Source organism: Dreissena polymorpha, chromosome 15 (assembly GCF_020536995.1).
Source record: "Dreissena polymorpha isolate Duluth1 chromosome 15, UMN_Dpol_1.0, whole genome shotgun sequence".
NCBI lineage: Eukaryota > Metazoa > Mollusca > Bivalvia > Myida > Dreissenidae > Dreissena > Dreissena polymorpha.
Genome location: NC_068369.1, coordinates 48,214,037 through 48,236,193, shown reverse-complemented (window position 1 = coordinate 48,236,193; position 22,157 = coordinate 48,214,037).

The window sequence follows — 22,157 nt, the reverse complement described above, 5'->3', positions numbered from 1 at the left end:
ATTGTACGATTTTTAATCATCTTGTATATGGTTGATTAACCATTTACATGTCGAAACGTAATTAATTATAAATGAAATTTCATATTTCTATTCAGAATTTTCTTTTAGTTATGCTTTGGCTCGTCGGTTCAGAGTTAAGGTCCATGTTACTAAAATAAAAAAGTTTCGACAAAATAACTTGTGTGGGTGGAGGTATTAACCAGAAACTTTGTTTCTAGCTAAATTACACGCACACCTAGTGTGTTAGTGCCTGTGGAGCCATTTGTGGCAAGGTAAATGTCACTGTTACTAAACAAAGAAAATAATTTTAACTCAATAGCTTGAGATTAAATGTAGATCTTGCCATGGATGGCGACCGCAGTGATTGCTCGACTTAGCAGTTTGTGGACAATCAGCGCAATCAGCTGCCCTACCAAGCACAAACTATGGCGACCGTCAAACGACGAAAGCTGGCTTGGCTTTGACACGTCGCCAGACACGACTCTCTGTGCAGGACTGTGCTCCAAGGAACGCTAAAGGGAGGTCGCCGTAAGCAGAAAAGCTGGCTGGAAGGACAACGTGAAATAGTGGACTTCCTATGGATAAATTACTTTAAGCAGCCCATAAAAGACCTTACTGGCGGAGAGTTTCTGTATTGTCGTCCAACATCTTCCCCTACGGCCAGACCGGGCAAGAGAATTATGATTACAAAGCGCGCTGTCACCCTTCTCATTCCAACAATGTTTAGACGTGACTTGTTGACAAGATGGCGTTAAGTTGGGAAGTTTCTACACCACTCTAAATTTAATGATATGCAACTTAACGCGTAATGAAGTTTCGAGCGACATAGAATGATTATATTATAGTTTATAAATGCCTGATAATAGTAGTTCATTTGTAAAAGTTGAACAGAATAAGGCAAATAAATATGTTTGGAATAGTGTAAATAAGGATAGTTACACAGAAGTATTGTCATCTGTTTATGTTTTTGATCAAATTAATGCATGGCAAAATGATGTTAGTAGTTGCAGTTCTGTAAATGATATAGATTCATGTATTTCACAATTTAGTGGTATTATTGATCAAGTTGTGATACCGTTATTCAAGCGGAAACTGAAATTACAAAATGCAAATTATGGGATTCAAGTTGTAACAATAGATGGTTTACTTCTGAATGCTCTAGAAAAAGATCGACCTTTTATAATCATTTAAATTTATATAGAGAAAATAAAACAGAAGCATACAGGTCGTTATTAATTAACAGTAGGACTTAATATACGAATTGTATTAAGCAAGCTCAACTAAAATATGATAATAATCAAACCAAAAAATTGCTAGAGGCCAGGTTTAAAAATGTTAAATTGTATTTGAAAATGCTAAAACAGTTAGCTGGTTTACAAACATCAAATATAACCATGGAAGTATTTGCGAATTATTTTAAAAATATTAAAAACCCAGATAGCATGTTTTTTCACCTGATGAAGACGTTGTGAACTTTGTTGAAAGGTATAAACAAAAATATTATGTTTGAGGAATTAAATATTCCCATATCAAAACAAGAAATTAACAAGGCAATTTCCGAAATAAGCCCGAACAAGAGTGCAGGCTCGGATGTATATTTAAATGAATTATTTATACACGAAAACATATACCTATGTTGTATTTACATGGGCTATTTAATAAAATATTTCTGTTAGGGTATTTTCCTACGGCATGGTCACATGGTCTCGTCATTCTTTTACACAAGAAAGGCAGTGTTAACGATGTCAATAACTATCGAGTTATTACACTTCTCAGCACACTAGGAAAATTATTTACCAAAATATTAAATAATAGAATCTCTGTTTGGACAGAAAATTACTGTGTATATATAGAAGCACAGGCGGCATATCTCACATTTTAAATCATGGTAAACAGTTGCATTGTGCTTTTATAGATTTTACTAAGGCAATTGATTATGTCGTAAGGAATAATTTATGGTATAAATTGATAAAGTTATGTATTCGTGGTCCTATATTGGATATCATGAGGTCGATGTATAATGCGATTAAGTCCAAAGTCAAACATTGTAGTGTACCCGAGTGGTTTGACTTGTCAGAAATGAAATTATTGTTACAGCAATTGAATGAAAGAATAGCAAATTTAGAAAAATAAAAGGGCAATTCAATAAATACAAATCAAAGCAGATACCCACTAGGAAGCCGTGGTGCTTACAGGGGTAAAATAAGTACTGCTAATCGTGGTAGGGGCATATACAGATCATTAAGACCTACTGCCGGTACCTCATTTCAAGGTACTTGTTACATGTGTAACCAAAAAGGTCATACACTGAGGACTTGTCCTATGAATAAGGACAGTGAGATCATTTGTTACAAATGTAACCAGAAAGGCCACAGACTACTAAATTGCCCAAAATGTTAAGTGCTCAGGTTGATGGGTCGAACTCGAGCACGAAGGATACAGACCGCAATTATTTGGTAACACAAATAAAGCGGAAATTTCAATAAATAATATTATTGTACCATTGCTTTACTTGACACAGGCAGATTTATAACAATCATTTATCTTCAGTCACTGTGCAACCGTTGACCAATATAGTAAACATTGAATGTGCAGATGGGAATAGTTTACCTTATGAAGGGTATATTGAAGTTGAAATTCAATTTAAAAATGGTTAACCTAAAGCTGAAAATAGAAATTGTCTTCTACTTGTTTTGCCTGACACCAAGTACTCTAACAAAACACCAGTTATTCTGGGAAATAATGTTTTGCAGGAAATTTTGTCAGATTGCCAGTCTCAATATGGAGATCAATTTTTACAGAAGACAAGCATGTACACTCCATGGTACTTAAGTTTGAGAACAATGGTACTACGAGAAAAAGAATTGAAAAGAAATCCAAGAACTGCTATTAGCAGAAGTGCTATACCGCACAAAATACTTCTAAAGCCAAATCAGTGTATTGACATGGATATTTAGACAAACAAGTTAACCATCCAGATACAACAGCTATTATACAGAAATCAACTCTGAGTAATTTGCCATCATACATAGATATTACAACAGCTGCTGTGCAATTTAAAAAAAAAACAGGCTATTCAGAAGTGAATGTTACTCTTTCAAATTTAACATCTAATACCGTTACTATATCTCCAAGAGCTATTTTATGTGAACTTCAACCCGCCACTATTGCTGAAGAAGTAGTTAAAAAATATTGAACAATCTCAAAGAAAGCAAATCTTTGATCAGTTGAAAAAATAGATGGACATAACATACTTAATCATGAACAAACGGAGAAATTAAAAGAATTATTAGATTTACATAAAGACATATTTTATGTTTCTGATACTGACATTGGCCAATGTAATTCTATAAAACACAGGATTGATTTAATCAATGAAACAACTTTTAAGCAACGTCATAGGAGAATTACCACCAGGTATGATAGAGGAGGTTCGTCAACATATCGAAAAACTCCTAGCTAGTGGTGTCCTAAGGCCTTCAAAATCTCCTTGGACTAGTAATGATGTACTAGTAAAGAAAAAGAATGGTAAACTTAGGTTTTGTGTTGACTATAGGATGTTAAATCAAAGGACAGTTTATGATTCAAATGCATTGCCGAGAACTGAATAAATTTTTGACTGTTTAAATGGGGTTAAATATTTTTCAACAATAGATTTAAACTCAGGATATCATCAAGTTCAAGTAGAGGAACTACATAAAGAAAGAACAGGATTTACAGTAGGGTCAATAGGTCTTTTTGAGTTCAATACCATGCCGTTCGGAATCACAAACGCACCCGCCACATACCAACGCCTAATGGAAGAATGTCTGAAGGGACTCAATATGCGCATATGTGTCGTTTTCCTTGATGATTTGATAAGTTTTAGCGCCACGTTTGAACAACATTTAGAAAGACTAAATACTGTTTTAAATAGACTGAAAGCTTGCAATTTGAAATTGGCTCCTGAAAAATGTTTTTTTCTGTCAACCCAAAGTCACTTTTCTGGGACATGTTGTTAGCAGTAATGGGATTGAAACAGATCCAGCTAAAATTGAAAAAGTAAAAATTGGCCAGTACCAGAAAATTCAGATGAAATGAGATCTTTCTTAGCCTTCGCAGGATATTATCGACGCTTTGTAAAAGATTTTAGTAAATTAACAAGACCATTGAATGAACTCTTGCCTCCTACAGTTAACAAAAATAAACATAAAAATTCTAAAGAATGGAAATGGACTGAAGCTGAACAAACTACCTTTGATAAATTAAAAGAAATAGTTTGCTCACCACCTGTTCTTGCCCACCCAGACTTTGAGAGTCCTTTTGAATTACACACAGATGCTTCTCATAAAGCATTAGGCGCTGTGTTGTATCAGCAGCAAGGCGACCAAAAGCGAGTCAAAGCTTACGCCAGTCGTGCTCTTACTAAGTCTGAGCGTAACTATAGCGCATTCAAGTTAGAATTTCTAGCGCTGAAGTGGGCTGTTACTGAGAAGTTCTCAGATTATTTAGCCATGAAAACATTTTCTGTTGTAACAGACAACAATCCCCTTACTTACATATTAACATCAGCCAAGTTAGATGCAACTTTAGTATTACTTACAGACCAGGAACTAATAATGCTGATGCAGATGGTATGAGTCGTTACCCATACGAGAAATTAGACCAACAAAATGTCATTCAAATAGATGACCAAACAGTCAAAGCTATTTGCAATAGCGACTCAGATACTGTGAGGTCAATAATAGAAACTCTGCCAATGGCTAGTATACATATTGTTGAAGCAACAGAAGAATTAGGTCATGGATTGGAACAGAAAGAGGTTAGAGAAACCCGACAGAAACAAAGACACGATCCTTTAATTGATAGATGGAGAAAAGCTGTCAATGACCAGAAAGTACCAACAAAGTGTTATTCTTAACAAGACTTAATTATGAGGAAACAATTTAAACATTTTAAGATAAAGAGAGGCATTCTTTTTAGAAACATTAAAGAAGAAGATAGATTAATTGAACAGTTAGTCATACCTGACTGTTACAAAGAAGAAATATTGAAAGGATTACACAACAATGTAGGTCACCCTGGAAAGGAGGGAACAACTAAATTAATGAAAGAGAGGTTCTATTGGCCAGGTGTAGCAGCCGATATAGAACAGTGGATTAATGGTTGCGAAAGGTGTTTGAGAAGAAAGAATAATAATAATGAGAGAGCTCCACTAGTTAGCATTAATACCACATATCCACTCGAGTTAGTGTGTGTCGATTATTTGACACTTGAACCAGCTAAAGGTGGCATTGACAATGTACTTGTCATAACAGACCATTACACAAAATATGCTTTAGCCGTACCAACCAGAAACCAGACAGCCAAAACAACAGCAGAAGCAATCTACAATAATTTTATAATACATTATGGCATACCGACACGCCTTCATTCAGATCAGGGGGCTAATTTTGAAAGTGGAATCATAAGAGAGCTTTGTAATTTAACAAATATAAAAAGAGCCATACTACTCCATACCATCCCCAATGAAATACCGGCCCAGAAAGATTTAATAGGACACTTTTAGATATGTTAGGAACATTTTAAAGAGAACAGAAAACAGATTAGAAACACTATGTTAACTCATTAGTTTATGCATATAATTGCATTCCCCATGACTCAACTGGATTTTATCCACATGAATTGATGTTTGGTCGGAAACCCAAAACTGCCCATTGATGCATTTTTTTAAAAGTCAAGAGAGGAATTTGGCAACAAATCTACATATGAATACATAGAGGATTTGAGATTTAGGATAAAAACAACACAACAAATTGTAGAAAAACATGTAACTAAGGCAAAAGATAAACAAAAGAAACAATATGACAAAAAGGCAAAAGCTGTTAAGATATCAGTTGGTGATCATGTTTTAGTACGAAAAATGTCATTTGATGGGAAGCATAAAATTGCTGATAGATTTGAAGAACAAGAATATGGTGTGGTTGAGCAACCGCAAAATGATATTCCAGTGTACAGAGTCAAAGAAATGGATTCAGGTAGAGAAAAAGTTCTCCACATAAACTTATTGATTCTGATTAAAAGTCAGAATGAAGTTTATGATGATGGAGGAACAGATTATATTTGACTTGAGAAAAGTTCAAATGGGTCAGAAGTGAGTTCTGATAAAAAAGCCACAGATGAGACAGTTGAATGTGACGTCACTGAGGAAGAAGATGAAGATGGACTAAATTGTGTAGCTACTACAAAACAGATTGGGGATGCCCAAAATCCATGCATAGAAGTGAACATTGCAGATGCACATCAACATACAGAAGAGAGTAAAAATGAAGAACATGAAGAGAATCTGAGAGATTTAGTAGGAATTATTTCTGCTGAGCAGACAGAAGAAAAAATGAACGAATCTGAGGAAAGAACAACTGATGAAACAGGTGAAGAAGAAGCTGATATGACTGGTCAAGGAGCCGAGGTACTCCATGGCAACAGTACAGTAGCAGCTGAAGAACCCATAGACCATGACAATAAACAAGACATTCATTTTACAGACACATGTCAGAATGTAAGAATAGAAGATGGTACAGAGAGGACACGGAGAAGTCACTCTGTAGCAACTGAAACAACTCGAGAACCACCAGTCCCTAGAAGATCTACCAGAGAAAGACATCCACCGAATAGACTTTAGAGATTATAAGCTTAATTTCATGTTTGAAACTTCTCATGATTGTGAAATTGAAGCATTATCTGTATTGTTTAATGCTGGTATTTTAGATCACCAGATAATTGGAACTGTTATGAAATGAATTGTATGTATTCTTTTTTATAAAAATGTAAATTGATTTATTTTAATCAGTGTTTGCATCATTCTCAATTACTTTTGAGGAACATTTTGTAAGTTTTTAATTTTGAAATTGTGCGGTCACAATTTCTGTTGTGGGGGAGTAAGCAGAGTGCATAGTACTTTAAAAATATAAAGTGTATAATGAATACTTTCAGAGCTCCAGATAAGAATTTGGTCAAATTCTTATTAACTCCCTATTTTAAAAATTAATTCTTATTTTACCCCCTATTTATAAAATTAATTCTTAACACTATATTACCAAATAATTTTTATTCATTGTTTTTGACACAGCAACAATCCAACATTTTGGTTTATAGTCTGGGAAAAGCCTGGCTTCCCACCCCGTTTCTTGCTTTCCCATAATCGGACAGCTTTTTCTGGCTCAAATGACCCCACATCTATCTTGCTCATCTTGCTTTTTTTGCCTTCCACGCTTCGATACACCGCTTCGGTCGGCCATTTTGATTTTTTTATTTAAAACGGTAACTGACACTTCGGCTTAGGTCATAAAGGCATTTTTGGTCGCCGTTAAAGTCATATCAAAAATAAATATTTAACATTAAATTTTAATGACATTTTGAATAGGTATATTGTATATTACTTGTGTATAAAAATAAGTGTAATTAAAAAGGTACAATAAACAGTAATGACTCGCCTGCAATACCAGGAGAACAGAATCGAGACCGTTTGGCCTTAGACCGTTCTTAGGTGTGGCCCTTTCTCACAGCAAACGCTGGAGTGACGTTGACTTAAAGTTGCATTGTGTCACACCGGTCTTACTGACAATAACGTAGTGACGTCACCATCTATGTATAGAATGCTTAAAGTTGTAGTTTTAATTGAGCGCCTAGACGAGTCAGAACCGGGATGAAATGTTTACCGTATATAATTTGCTACTGGAAGTTTTACGCACGTTCGAAAATGTCGAATTCGTGTTTTATTTTTTCAATACGTAACTTTACGCAAAGATTTTAAATCTAAATCGTTATTTAAGAAATTTTATTCGTTTTCACGCCTTTACGCATGTTATCTGGAGCACTGTTACTTTGTATGAAGTGCAAAGTATACTACATAGCTGCGTGATGAAGTTTGATTGCATGTAAAACTTTCAGAAGTGTTACAAATATTAATAGTACTGTGAAGTGGTAAATAGAGAGAAGTGTATATAGTCAATAATGTTTAGTAGTAAACAGTATTGTATATAGTAGATACGTTTGCGTGTAACATGACATGGACGTACACAGACGTATCCTTTATGACGGGACGTCATTTAAGAAAGCGGGGCAGTATGTACCCGAGTGGTTTTTAACCTTTTTTTATTAATTTGTAACCTCATTTCATGTGGTCAGTTTTTTTACTATTGGGTGTGGTTTTCTGGTTGAATTGTTCACTTTTGGTAGGAATTTGGAGAATAAGTCAGACATTTTCTTAAGCATTTTAATAAGTATTAAATCAGGATTGTCACTGGTTAGTATGTTGTATTAGGTTGTTTTGAGCTGTATTCAATCTATTGTTATTGTTGCATTTGTATTTAAAGAACAATTTGACATGTTTGTAATGTTAAATCTTATATTTTTGCGATTGTTGAAATGGTTGCACAATGGATTCAATTCTTTCTTTTAATATTTTACTATCTGGAATCGCTTTAATTCTTTACTTATCAGTGCACTTAATAATGTTTGTGCATGCTTAATTTACAGCAGTCATGTGAGAAAGGTAGAACTTGGAGTACGAGGAGCCATTCAATTCCACCAATTAGTAATTCAAGTGTGTGCTATGTGATATTTAATGTTCTTGTCATGTGATATAAATGTTCTTGTCATGTGATATATGTTTGTTGCTTTGTATGTTTGTAGCTATTTTTATTGCATAATAATGTTTAAAGTTCAGGTGTTATTGGCCACTAGAACACGACATATCTTATTTATAGTATAAATAAGTATGACATATATTAATTATAATATTACCATTAGTATAATGCATAATATATGTAATTGTTAATATGTTATTATTTATTTTACAGGATGGAACACACAGCCTAGAGTTACTACATCCTGATCACTTATTTGTGACCTATGTATTTATATGAATACATTGCAACATGAAAACTGAAACATATTGAGTTATGTTTTCCTAGTGTGTGAGTTAAATACTCAAAGAACCCCAGAGTTATAGTCACGAAATAAGTGGTTGTTACGAATGCATGCTTGGAGTGAGACAGGGTGAATGTTTGTCCCCGTTTTTATGTTCAATGTATTGAAATGACGTAGAATCAAAAATTTACATAAAATGAATAGAAGGTATTGTTGTTAATGCTTTTAAAATGTTCCTTTTACTTTATGCTGATGATATGATTATTTTCGGTAACACAGCAGAAGAATTACAAAAAAGGATTAGATTTACTTCAAGATTATTGTCAGCGCTGGAAACTTATTGTTAACACTGAAAAAACAAAAATCATGATTTTCAGAAAAGGTGGGCGATAAACCTCTAAACATTTTTACTATAACGGTAAACGGGGGGCTATTGAAAATAAGTTTAATTATCTCGGTATTGGTTTAACACCTGGAGGTTCCTTTTCGGAAGCACACACTACGCTTCAGGACAAGCATTAAAAGCTATTTTCAAAATGAATAAATATTTACATAAATTTACTGACGTTTCTGCGAGTCACAGATTAAATCTTTTTGATAAACTTATTATGCCAATTCTTAACTACGGCAGTGACGTTTGGGGCTTGTCTAGTGGTATGTCTATTGAGCGTGTTCATATGCAATTTTGTAAACAAATCCTTGGTGTAATTTTTTTATGCAAAATGATTTGTATTTGGCGAACTTGGTCGTCTTAATCGTCAATCTGCTAGATATGTTAACATTATTAAATATTTGATTAAGTTAATTAGAACATCAGAAAATAAGTTAATTTAAAAAAGTCTTCTTAAAGGGACTGTCCAACAGTCAACAGCGTCGTTCGACGCGCATCGATATTTTGGCGAACTACAAGGATTGCTTATATAGCTAAAAAATATCTCCGCATTGGACGTGAGTGTGGATGGTCGAGTGTTAAAGTCGGGAGACATTTTACTGCAAAATTCCATGACTCTAGGGGTCAGTGGTTCGAGCCCTGTGGAGGTTAACGTTTTTTCTTCTTTTTTAAAATTGTATTGGAGATTTTTAGTTCAAATGTTTAAATTTATCAATATAAAGCATTAAAAGCAGTTAATGACAAGCTTCAATACATGCCAAAATCTGTTGGACAGTCCCTTTAATGTTGGTTAATGATTGTAATGTTCATCCTAATAAAATCAACTGGTGTTAACTACTCAAAGACTTTCTTGGTAACGTAGGATTTTAAGAGGCATGGTTGTTTCAGGATGTTGGAAATGAAAAGGTGTTCATCTCAAATGTTGAACAAGGATTTAATGATTATTTTATTCAAAACTGGAATGAGCGACTGGGCAACTCAAGCTAAGCCAATTTATATAAAAAAAAAACATTGTAACTTTTTTAAATTCCAGCCTTATCTAGATTTGTGCACAATTACAAAATTTCGAATTTGTTTTTTTAAACTGAGATGCTCTTCTCATAGATTGCATGTAGAAAGTGGGAGATGCGCCAAACCTCCCGTTCCTATAGGCGAAAGAATATGTCATATTTGTAACACATTAGAAGATGAATTTAACTTTGTTTTAGAGTGTAGAATGTATTCAGAATTAAAATCCCAGTATATACCATTTTATTACAGAAATCGACCTAACGTAATCAAATTTATTAAATTACTTACAGCTGAAAATAAAACGTTGCTGCACAAATTGTGCCGTTATATATATAAATCAATTATAGTAAGGGCTAGTAATACATATGTACCCTGTTGATATATGTACGTGTTAAACGGATCTTTAAAATTTACGGTAAAAACTGTTTTTGAATGTATTTGATCAAATTCATTATTATCGTTTCAATGAAGGTTATCTAACAGTATCGTCCCTATTCATAAATATTCTATACGACAATATGTTTGCAATGCAGTTTACTAATTGTAATGAGTTGAATTACAGCGTACATGTACACGTATTGTACTACAACTATCAAACATGTACAAAGAATGAATTATGTTATTTGGTCAGTAGAAAGTATTATTTCATTTTAAGACCTAGTTTATGTAAAAAAAAATATTAATATATGTATTATTGAAATTGTACGTATTATTACTTTGTATAAACATGATTATTTTCTCTGTAAGCACTGTACGCTTAATTTGTCCAATTGGGCCTCTGGCCATCTGGATGTTATGTTCAAATAAACTTGAAACTTGATAAAAAGTGAGAAATTGATAGACCGATACCGAATGTTAAAGTCACTTTAATTAAGAAAATAAATCGCATTTAAGTGTGCATCCTGTTAAATATGATTGTAAATATTGACATTGAAGTTAGAAGGAACATGGTACCTTTTTGCACCAATGGGGCGATATGTTGTAATTATCGGTAGCTAAATAAACTTCAGCGAACAAGTTGATACACTCTTGACTAGACATTCTCGTTGATATCAATTTTCAATTACACCGCCAGTGGTGCTTCATCACTTTGCGATAGGGTTTTATTATTATTATTTATTTTTCGACATTGATAGCTTGCTTCGAATTGTCAACTGAGCTTTTTGTTTCCAAACTTGATTATTTTGTTCACTCACGCACCTCTGACAAGCATACACTGTACACACTATTGTAATGTTGTTATTAAATGCATAATCCATGTTTATGTTACAATATGAAGGTTATTCATTAAGCACTAGCGAAATAAAAGTCAATAGAATTCCTTTTACAACACTGATAAGAATACCTAGCATTATTGGATATATACTTGTTAAATGTTTCATAACAAACAAGTTGCGATAATCGTAAAATCGAATCATTTTGTAAGAGTAATAATCATGCGGTAGTTAACGTTTATGTAACTTTTTCGGCGTTAGCTGTATACGCCAGCTTTTCACCTTAGCCTGACCTTTGTTAACGTCCAATAGAAATCAAATAAAACTTCCCGCGGCCAAGTACAGATGAATACACTTCATTGACTGCATTGGCTGATTTGAGAATACGACCAGAACATTGGAAACATGTCCGCGTCTTTGTAACACTGTTTTACTGCGTGTTCAGCATGAAACAATTTTATATCTAATGAAAAGGCTTAATAGATAGAACAGTTTTACACTCAATCTCGACATCAATACAGTTTGTGCGTCCACCTTTTATTTTCAGAAGATTTTCAGCGCGAGAACGTTTGCACTTAAAGGATATTTTCTCATATTTAGTACTAACTTCCATATTCCTGTCAACATGTTAACATGTTAAAGTATAGAGAGCAGTGGAAGCGAAGACTCACTTTAATGCATTGCATTTCAACTCGCGAGGTATATCGGGTCAATTTGCGGCCACTGTGTGTGAATGTCAAAGTTTATATACAGGTCATCGCTGCGTCTCTACCCTATGTGCTGATCGGAGTTCGCGGCCAGGAAAATAATCGTTACATAATAAAGACGCTTTAGCGTGAACTAGGTGAACTGGAATTTTCTTTAGACCAGACAGATATTAAATGAAGATATCCAGCGATATCATATGGTATGTCAATAATAGATTCTTAATGTGTTTTACAACAATACCATGATAAATATTATTTTTAATTAATTTAACAAGAATTATGCCATCATATTGACTAATGAATTAAGCATGAGCGCAATGATTCTCGATACTGTTAATAATCGAATCAAATAGCAACGCCAGACAAACCACTAAAACAGGTTTGTTCGAAGACCGCGCCTTTAAATATTTAAAATATATACGGATACTTCGCGTGTGGCCGGTTGACTCATATGTTTTAATTTCACTTCCATTCTTCTTTTGGTTTTCTGTTTTGTATCTATACGTTTATGACCAGCAATATGTAATAATGTAAAATAAGCCGCGAAAACTCCGCGTATCATCCCGTACTGCGTTTGCTGCAGCTAAGAACTGCACAGAAAAAGACATTCGCTATCTTTGATCTCATTCATTAAAGTCTTTACCTTTCATTAACTGCAACCACAATCAACGCCGTATATCTTTTTTAAAGATATTTCTTGTTTAAACTAACAAAACATTGTGATATTCTTTTGTATTAGCTTTAGTGCTGGTTTTATTAGCTTAAGTGCTGGTTGTATAAGCTTTTGTGTTTGTTGTAATAGATTTATTGCTGTTTGTTCATCTTCAGTGCTGGTTGTATTAGCTTATTTGCTGGTTGTATTAGCTTTAGAGTTGGTTGCATTAGCTTTAGTGCTGGTTGTATTAGCTTTAGCGCTGGTCGTATAATCTTTAGTGCTGGTTGTATTAGCTTAATTGCTGGTTGTATTAGCTTAAGTGCTGGTTGTATTAGCTTTAGTGCTTGTTGTATCAGCTTTAGTGCTGGTTGCATTAGCGTAAGTGCTGGCTTTATGAGCTTTAGTGCTGGTTGTATAAGTTTTATTGTTTGTTATATTAGCTTAAGTGCCGGTTGTAGTAGCTTAAATGCTGGCTGTATCATCTTCAGTGATGGTTGTATTAGCTGTAGTGCTGGTTGTATAAGCTTTAGTGCTGGTTGTATCATCTTCAGTGCGTGCTGGAAGTATTAACATTTAAATGAATATTTACATGAATTGTATACTTATATTAATTCCGTCTTTAAATCAGTGCATTAATTCTCAGGGAAAAAATCTTTAAATTCAGAAATTCGAACTAAAAATTTGTATTTGCTGTTAAAACGGCCTTTCAGAACGTGGTTAATGATAATGATACAACATGACTGATCCCTTGCATATGGGTCGTGTTCTGCGAAAAGGAGGGTTCATGTATGTGCGTAAAGTGTCGTCCTAGATTAGCCTGTGCAGTTTGCACTGTGCGGACTGCATAATTGTTTTCAATAAAGCGTTTCTTGTTTTAATCATTATACAACAAACACGGACCTTTATTATCCTATTCGTAAATCTTTTTGATTTGAATATTACATACCTCAAAGTAAAAAAAATGAATTAAAGTGTGAGTTCTCGTTTACCTTGCTTGCTTGCTTTAAAAAATACGAAAAACGAGTGGCGCTTTCTGTTTTGTAGAGATAAATCATGATTTACCTTTTCAAAATTTTCTCATTTTTGATTATCTTTTGTTAAAATTAACTTTTTACTTTTGAAAATATTACAGTTTCTTCAATAATTCTGACACTTAAATTGTTATGACATTTTTCAGAAATACGAACATAGGTGAACATGTTATTTTGAATAATAACTAATTAGTTTATATAATTCATTGAAATATCAATACCAATTTAAAGTAACAATCACGCTCAAAAATATCGAATATGTCGTTAAATAAAGCTAACCCATAAAAAAATCAATGTTCCTTCTAGCAAAATGCAAAATTTCAACGTTAGATGTTGTCTGGTAGAATTGATTTAACGAGATACAAAATGCTCGTTTTTATTTTTTTGTGGCCACAAATAATCCCATTTATATCTCCCGTGAAATATCCGAACATTTACGGGCGAACACGAGATTGGATACGGTAAGCGTCGGAAGCATGACGTAGCTCTCATGAATAATCATTCTGTGAAATCAAAATGAATTCTGGGTAACTGGAACTTAGCGAATGCGAAAATGGCTTGTATAAATTATGCAAATGAACGCAACCCGAATGAATCCGATCCTGACTCGAAAGCGAAAGTATATTACATCGTGGAACGATATTTTGATATTTAGATGCTTAAAACTTGCCGAATGCTTGTAATATAACGTTTTTACATCAATGTTACTTGTTTTTAGGGTCTTCCTATTGTAATTAACCATCGTATGGTACTACTTGTAGTCGAATGTTTTTATATAGCATAATACAGTAGCCGTATGTATTGGTGAGCGTGATAGTGACTTTATACTGACTCACACTTATTTATATCAATCTCTGAAATAGCATCGGATGTGCACACCAATATACTACTTGTTCGGAATGAATCGGGGCCCGATGTCAATTTGGTAATGCAGCATAGCGGAATATACCGAGTGGTTACGATTGCATGACAATTAGTGAAAAGACTCGGCGCTCATGCTCGTATGAAATTAAATGCGTCATGGGCTTCATGTTTATCAGAAAACATGATAAATAGAATACAAATGAGAATTAAACGCTTGAAATTCATTCAACAAAGCTTCAAAAACATGGTATGGTACTAAAACATGTGAACTTTTACTTAATTAAACGAACATAGAGAATCTTAACGCTTCATTTATATAATTTGCCCTTTTGACACTGTCTACAATGATTTGAACGCATTTTATTCATCGGTTCAAACATATTTATCTGTATTCCCTCTATTGTTTGATCTGTAACCGTTTTCTGTAATACAGCGCACTGCCGAAAACAAAATTGACTATTTTTTGGAAATATAACATCAATAATTTTGCTGCCGCCGGTCAATGTTAAAGTTATGAATTTATGAATTGTCATCGATTGTTCACACCGACTTCGGCCGTTGTGCTTTTAATTAAATGGATCTCTTCAATAATATATATTACACAACAATTTGCAACAGACCAATGTCATAAACTTGGTTAAAAAAAAACAAATCAAACGAAAATCAATCAAATAACCAACAACCAATAACAGATTAGTGTAAGGTATAATCGGTATGAACTAGTATGAACTAGTTAAAGGAATTTTTTTACGGTCGGATATATTCCCAGAGGTTTATAAAACTTATAAAGTTACATTTTAGAATTAAAAGAAACCTCACATATAGTCAGCAAGTGGTCGATGTTGTGAAGATACTGTACGTATTTTCCAGTGGAATTTTGAGCACATTTGACTCTTCCTTGATGATGCGGGGCGACTGGTGGACCATCGTAATAACGGCAGACATTTGCTTGGTTTGCTTGGTTGGTATCCATCCCCGCCAGACTGTTGGCTACCAGCATCGCTATTTTGCTGTTCTTCACTAGTATACAAAATAATAACTTGAAGACATGCCAAAGACAGCTACGATAATATATTTGAAAACGTAATTACTGCACCAGATAAAACAATCTACATCCTTTGTATTTTCGAAATATGCTTAGAATCCCTTTTAAAATCCGGTAAATATCAATAGTCAAGAAACTATCGTCTCTTGAATCCTTTATTTAAGGCAAGTCTCATATACAACTTTGGAACTAAATTTTGAATAATATTCAACTATTTATTGGGAAATTTTCAAGCATTTAGACCACAGTGCAAATAATACTATCAAAGCATAAAATGTCAACTGAAATAACAAAAAACTGCTCATCAAAGGAAACAAACAAACCAAACTCATTAGTGGGAATGTCTGAGCGGAACATGCACCAGCTTGGCCGTCGTTTCTAGCTCTACAATCAGCAGCCTTCAGGGTGGCAAGCATGCTAGATGAGTGCTGTCGTAGGATCGGTCAATGGCGAGGGACCATGGGTAGGATCCGGACGAGTCTTCATATATGGATGACTGCCATGTTGTAATTCCTTTGACGGCTGTCAACTCTGTTACACAATAGCACACCCAATAAATAAACATTTAATGTATGATAATGAGTGTTTTCATTATACGTCTGATGTGTAGATTTGATCCTTGCCAAATGTCGTAGGATGTAAATGTAATAATATAGTACAGAGATAGTAACAGTAGCATCCATGTTTATAGGTTTCTATAAAAAAAAATACAGGTAAACAAAATATTTTTACATACATGTCTTTGATAGCCATTCCGGATTTAACGTTGTATTGTATTTCAGACATGTGTTATTTGGTATTGAGTATTTGTTAAATTTCGCGCTCATCATGCCGCCATTGATATTCATTGTTTTTTGTTTCTTCTTCTTCTTCTTCGTCGTCGTCGTCTTTTTCTTCTTTTTCTTCTTCTTCTTTTTCTTCTTCTTCTTCTTCTTCTTCTTCTTCTTTTTTCTCTTCTTCTTCTTCTTCTTCTTATTATTATTATGGTTTAACATATTTGTTACAAGGATTTATTAATACTATCCAAATCTCTCTCAGAAACGAACCACGACTTGTTGTCCATTACCCGAGCGCATAGGCGTAGTTAGGTCGGGCGACACACATGAAAGATCGTGGCTTATGCTGAGGTTTCACGCCTGCTAACGCAATTGAAGTTTAATTTTGCCTATATGTCTTATCAATCTGAGATCAGTAAATGTTATTTCGTATTACATAAACTATACAATAACTTTCGTCTGACCGACCGACTCCTGGCATCCATTCAAATAAAAATACTTTAAATCAAATTATGAAAAGGTAACATTTACCTTGAACATGCTGGTAGTATGTTCTGGGCCCTGTTTGCAGGTTTGTAGCCCTTCATCGTATACGACAGACAGACACCAAGGATCTTTCGTGCATTCGGCCACACAAGCGATCCGTCCTTCATCATTTGTTATTTGCCTGTATGTATCCCTTATTGCTGAAGTTTCTTTCAGTTGATACTTAATAACGTGCGCATTGCACAAACGAAATTCATAGAAACAAATTGACAGACTTAAAACCGACATCATGTTTCATATAAATGTATAATCGGCAATAGATAAATAGTTCTTCAACGCATGCTTCCCTCCATCGCGGGCCTTATTCTATGAAGCTGTGCCAATATGCTCTTATTAATATCAAGTTGCTGATTTGCACGTTGATGGGCTTTTTTCTCCAATATTCATCGCGAAAATTTTAAAGAGTGGCGGTGCGTACAATTGTAAAACAGAATCTTATTGATCACATTTATATTTTAGCGATATAAAATTGGCAAAAACGGGATGTCCCTGATAAATTTATATCATCGTATGAATAAGTATTTCCTTATTTTTTCGAGTTAAACTTCGATAACGAGCGGACGTACAGGCGATGCGAAAATGCATTGGTCGTCTCTGGAACTCCCACTATCAACCGTAACCCAACTTACAAGTCTTCCGGATCTATCGCCATTTATGAAATGCCGTAGCACTCAATAGAGATATACTACACATACGAACGTACCCATCGAGTAATAGACATACTGTCCCAAAGTAATGCAACATGATGACAGGAAATATTTTCCGTACAAACAATATTTCTCTTCTAATGTTAAAGGGGCCTTTTCACAGATTTTGGCATATTTTGAAGTTTGTCATTAAATGCTTTATATTGATAAATGTAAACATTGGCTCTTAAAAGCTCCAGTAAAAAATCAAGAATAAAATTAAAAAAGGAAAAAAATGTAGCCGGTACCAGGGCTCGAACCAGTGACCCCGGAGTCCTGGAGTTAGTCTGAAGTAAAAACGTCAGCTATTCCGCCGGGTATACACAGTTTAAGTATTTTATACTTTATATAAGCAATCTTCGTAGTTTCGTTAATTTAAACGACAACAACAGAACTCTCCAAATTATTCAATCGTTTCGCATTGAAACGCTTTATAATTTTTAGGTTTTCAAATCGTCAAAAGATACATATAATGGCTATATTGGACTATGGTAAATGTTCAGTAATACTGTTTCCTCACAAATATCATAACTAAAACGAAAATTTGCGAATGTGAAATAACTTTTTTCAATTTTGTCAATTTACCAAACCGTGAAAAGATCCCTTGAAAACAAAACTTATGATGGCATGAACCAACAAGGGAGGCAACTAGTGACGTCATATTATGGTTAGTAAACAAAAAGCCGCTCTTTATTACTTCGCTTATTGGTAAGTGTTCACATTGGTCTTAAAGAGCTATTTTCTGATTGGATTTAATAGTCCGAAATCACCCAATCAAGAAAGTCGAAACACTAATCTGCAAGAAAATTTAATTTCATGCTGCCTGCAAGCTATTGACAACACACAAATTTTAAAACAAAAAGTTTGGAATTTGTTTTTGCGGTTATAGACAGTGTTCCTGACTAAAATCAATGTACTATTACTTAAAAGTCATAAATTTTTTGGTATACACCAAGAAAGTGGTAGAATATTTGCGGAAAACATAACAATTTTGATTAAATTTTGTGACTGCCAAAAATTCCGAGTGGTTACGGAAATTACGGATCGTACAGATATATTGACAGACAAAGGCCAAAGGACAGAGTGGCATTCATAATAAATGTGTTTCAGCTTTGAAATTGTCACTTTATTAAATGGAAAGAAAAATCATACATTTATTAACCATTAATAGTCAGTAAATGTGAACTTCGACGGATTCCGCAGTGAGGAGAGTGGTGATGAGTTGGAGAATGTTCTAGAACCAGATGTTGGGTTTTCTTGCTGAGGTGCGATATTATCAACACCCTCAACAAGCCATGAAGCAGCTGACGAAAGAGTATGTCTCTGTGGCAACCTAGAAGAACGCTTTGCTGACACGGAGATAATTGAGGGAACTGCGGTTATTCTGCCAGTCAATACCACCAAGAATGGACCACAATATTTGTCGAAACTTTCTAGAGTATGACATATATACTGGTTATGTACTAATTTCGCCCTGTGCGATTAATGGACATTATATATGTCGTTTATTTTCAATAACCATTGTAACTTATATTACTTTTTTACAAAAAATACACGACCATGTTATTTTGAACTCAGTATTGTAGTTGCGAAGTTTTATGATGATTCTTTTAGTTTAAACCTATTTATTTTAGCTCGATTGCATCGAAAGCCTAAGGCTTATATAAGTGCTCTCGGGTCCGTTTCCTGGGCCTAGAACCAGTACTTGGTGTCTATGGGGGAGATCTAAAGAACGCTCCCTCGGTGGGGATCGAACCCGTGACCTCCCGGTCACTAGGCGGACACCATATCCATTACACCACGGCGACCATGATTCTTTTTGAGATCTTAAAATGACCCCCCCCCCGCTCCCATTAAAAAGTAACCGTTATTACTCATAACACCAGTATGTAAATAATCACGTATCTTGTTAATTCATGTTTAAAACAACACAAAACTAGTATTATAAAAAATGAAGTTCATATTATGAGGTTTTATTTAAAAACATTACTGACAAACAAAAAGTTGTTAATCACAGAGAATCATTGACTAGGATGACATAACTTAACAGACAACTGATATATAGTATACATGAATAAAACAACATTCATATACTAAAGGACATGTAACAATTATGGAGATTTTGTTTTACTCAATAAGCAATCTTTTTTGCCAGTTGCAATATACTAACCACGTTTAAGTTTAGTGTTTTCTTTTCATCCTGTTTATTCTATAATATTGTTTTGTTATTATTAGAATACAATATTATAGATGGCGTCGTTTAAGTGTTTTTCGTGAAGGAGTAGCGGATATTTTCACCCGGTAAGCCAGTTTATATTTATATTTCTTTTAAATGAATAAGCCCTTTCGGCTCTACGGTGTTTGTGCTCCCCTCGTTTTTTTGTTTCAAAACCGTAGACGTCGGAATAAAAAAGTTATTGAAGCAAAACCGTCGACAAATTTGTTGTTTAATTTCTTGACCTTCGAGATGTTGGATGTTCGAATATCATTTTCTCTCATAATAAACAGTATGTGTGCATGTGTACAGTAAAATAAAACATAAATCACGAATATTTTATTATCTCGACGCGTTGTTATGTCTATTAATTCATTTAATGCCGAATTATAACGCGTTAACCCCCATTTTTGGAACTAAACTTCCTTTTAAGCACATTTTGTGACCTGACTTCCAAATGATTAACAGCTCTATCCTATGTTACAAGGTTTTATGTGAAATAACTTTCGTGAATGAATTCCGCATTGGTGCGAATGTCTTGGAAAACATTTTCACTTGAAGAAATCAAGAGTGTTCTTTTTTCTATTAATTGTTTTATTATTAATTTGTATTATTATATGTTTTATCGCGTACTTAACGCTTACATTTAGTGTGTGTAATATAAGACATTCGACGGTATTATAAACACAGTGTAATTCTTACCTGTTTATTTTAACACATTTGGACATACTTATGTTTGAATATGCATCCAACGGAATAATTTGCTTACTATTTCCAGATATCTAGACGCCAGTTATATATGTTGAGGATGCCAAGATTAAAAAAGACGGCGTAACGAAGTGTGTACCGCTCTAGAATGCGATTGGTACATGAAAACCCACCAATCAAACAAAAAAGATTACGTCGAAGTACCTTGCCAAACAATCACATATACGTGCAATAAAAGTGTAATGAGAAACAGGAGAGGGTAAAGCCGGTTTGATACTAGTATAAGGTTGATGTAACCAAATACTGCCATTGTTGCGATTCGGAATACATGAAGCAATTTGGAATACCTGACATCTGCTTAGAAGATGCATATCGTTGGATTTTTTTATACTTAAATATGAATTGTTTATTTAATACAATGACATTTGACGCGTTTACCATAACGATACTGATACATGTATGTGACTTTGATGTGACACATTTTGGACGACCTTCTTTTAAACCAGTTCTGAGTTGGTCACTATATAATAATCGCAAAAAGTGAATTTGTAGTGGATAGAAAGATTTGTGCAAATGCAATACACGATATGATCTCAGTAGAAGTGATCAATATTATTTTTATACATGTATGTTTTTTCTCTTTTATACATATGTGAATACATATTTTTTATGACTGTTGTATTGAGGGAATAAAGTATTGGTTCACTTGGTGTCCGCCTAGCGACCGGGGGGTCTCGGGTTCGATCCCCACCGTGGGAGCGTTCTTTAGATCTCCCCCAAAGACACCAAGTACTGGTTCTAGGCCCAGGAAACGGACTCGAGAGCGTTTATATAAGCCTTGGGCTTTCGACGCAATCGAGCTAAAATAAATAGGTTTAAAACTAAAGATTATTTCGTTTGTTCCTCACATTGCCTTCTAATCGTAAGTCATGTTAATATGTCAAATGCAAAACGAATTAAATCCGACCCAAATCTTTTTTTTATCATGTATGTAAGTGCTGAATACAATTGAAAATTTATGCAGAGACATCGTAGGAAGAAATGACGTAACACAAATAATGGTTTATTTTCATAACAAAGTGAGAAACTAGCATCATGACATATACGGAATAAAACGTGTAAGTAAGTAGCACTCATAGCAATTATATGTCAGACGTGTCTATGTAGACTTTATAAATAAAACAAAAACACTACAAACATCAGCTGTGCATGTTTTGTTATGTTCGTGTTTTTTATTTGCTGTTTAGTCCGGCTCTGTTGAAGGATTCTTTCTTGCATATTCTACATTTAAACTCATGTGGTCCATGAATAGGGCATGATATCTCAATCCTCCCCTGATTTAAAATTCCTCATTACATATACTGCAACGAAAGATGCACTTATTTTCGCCCTTTAACC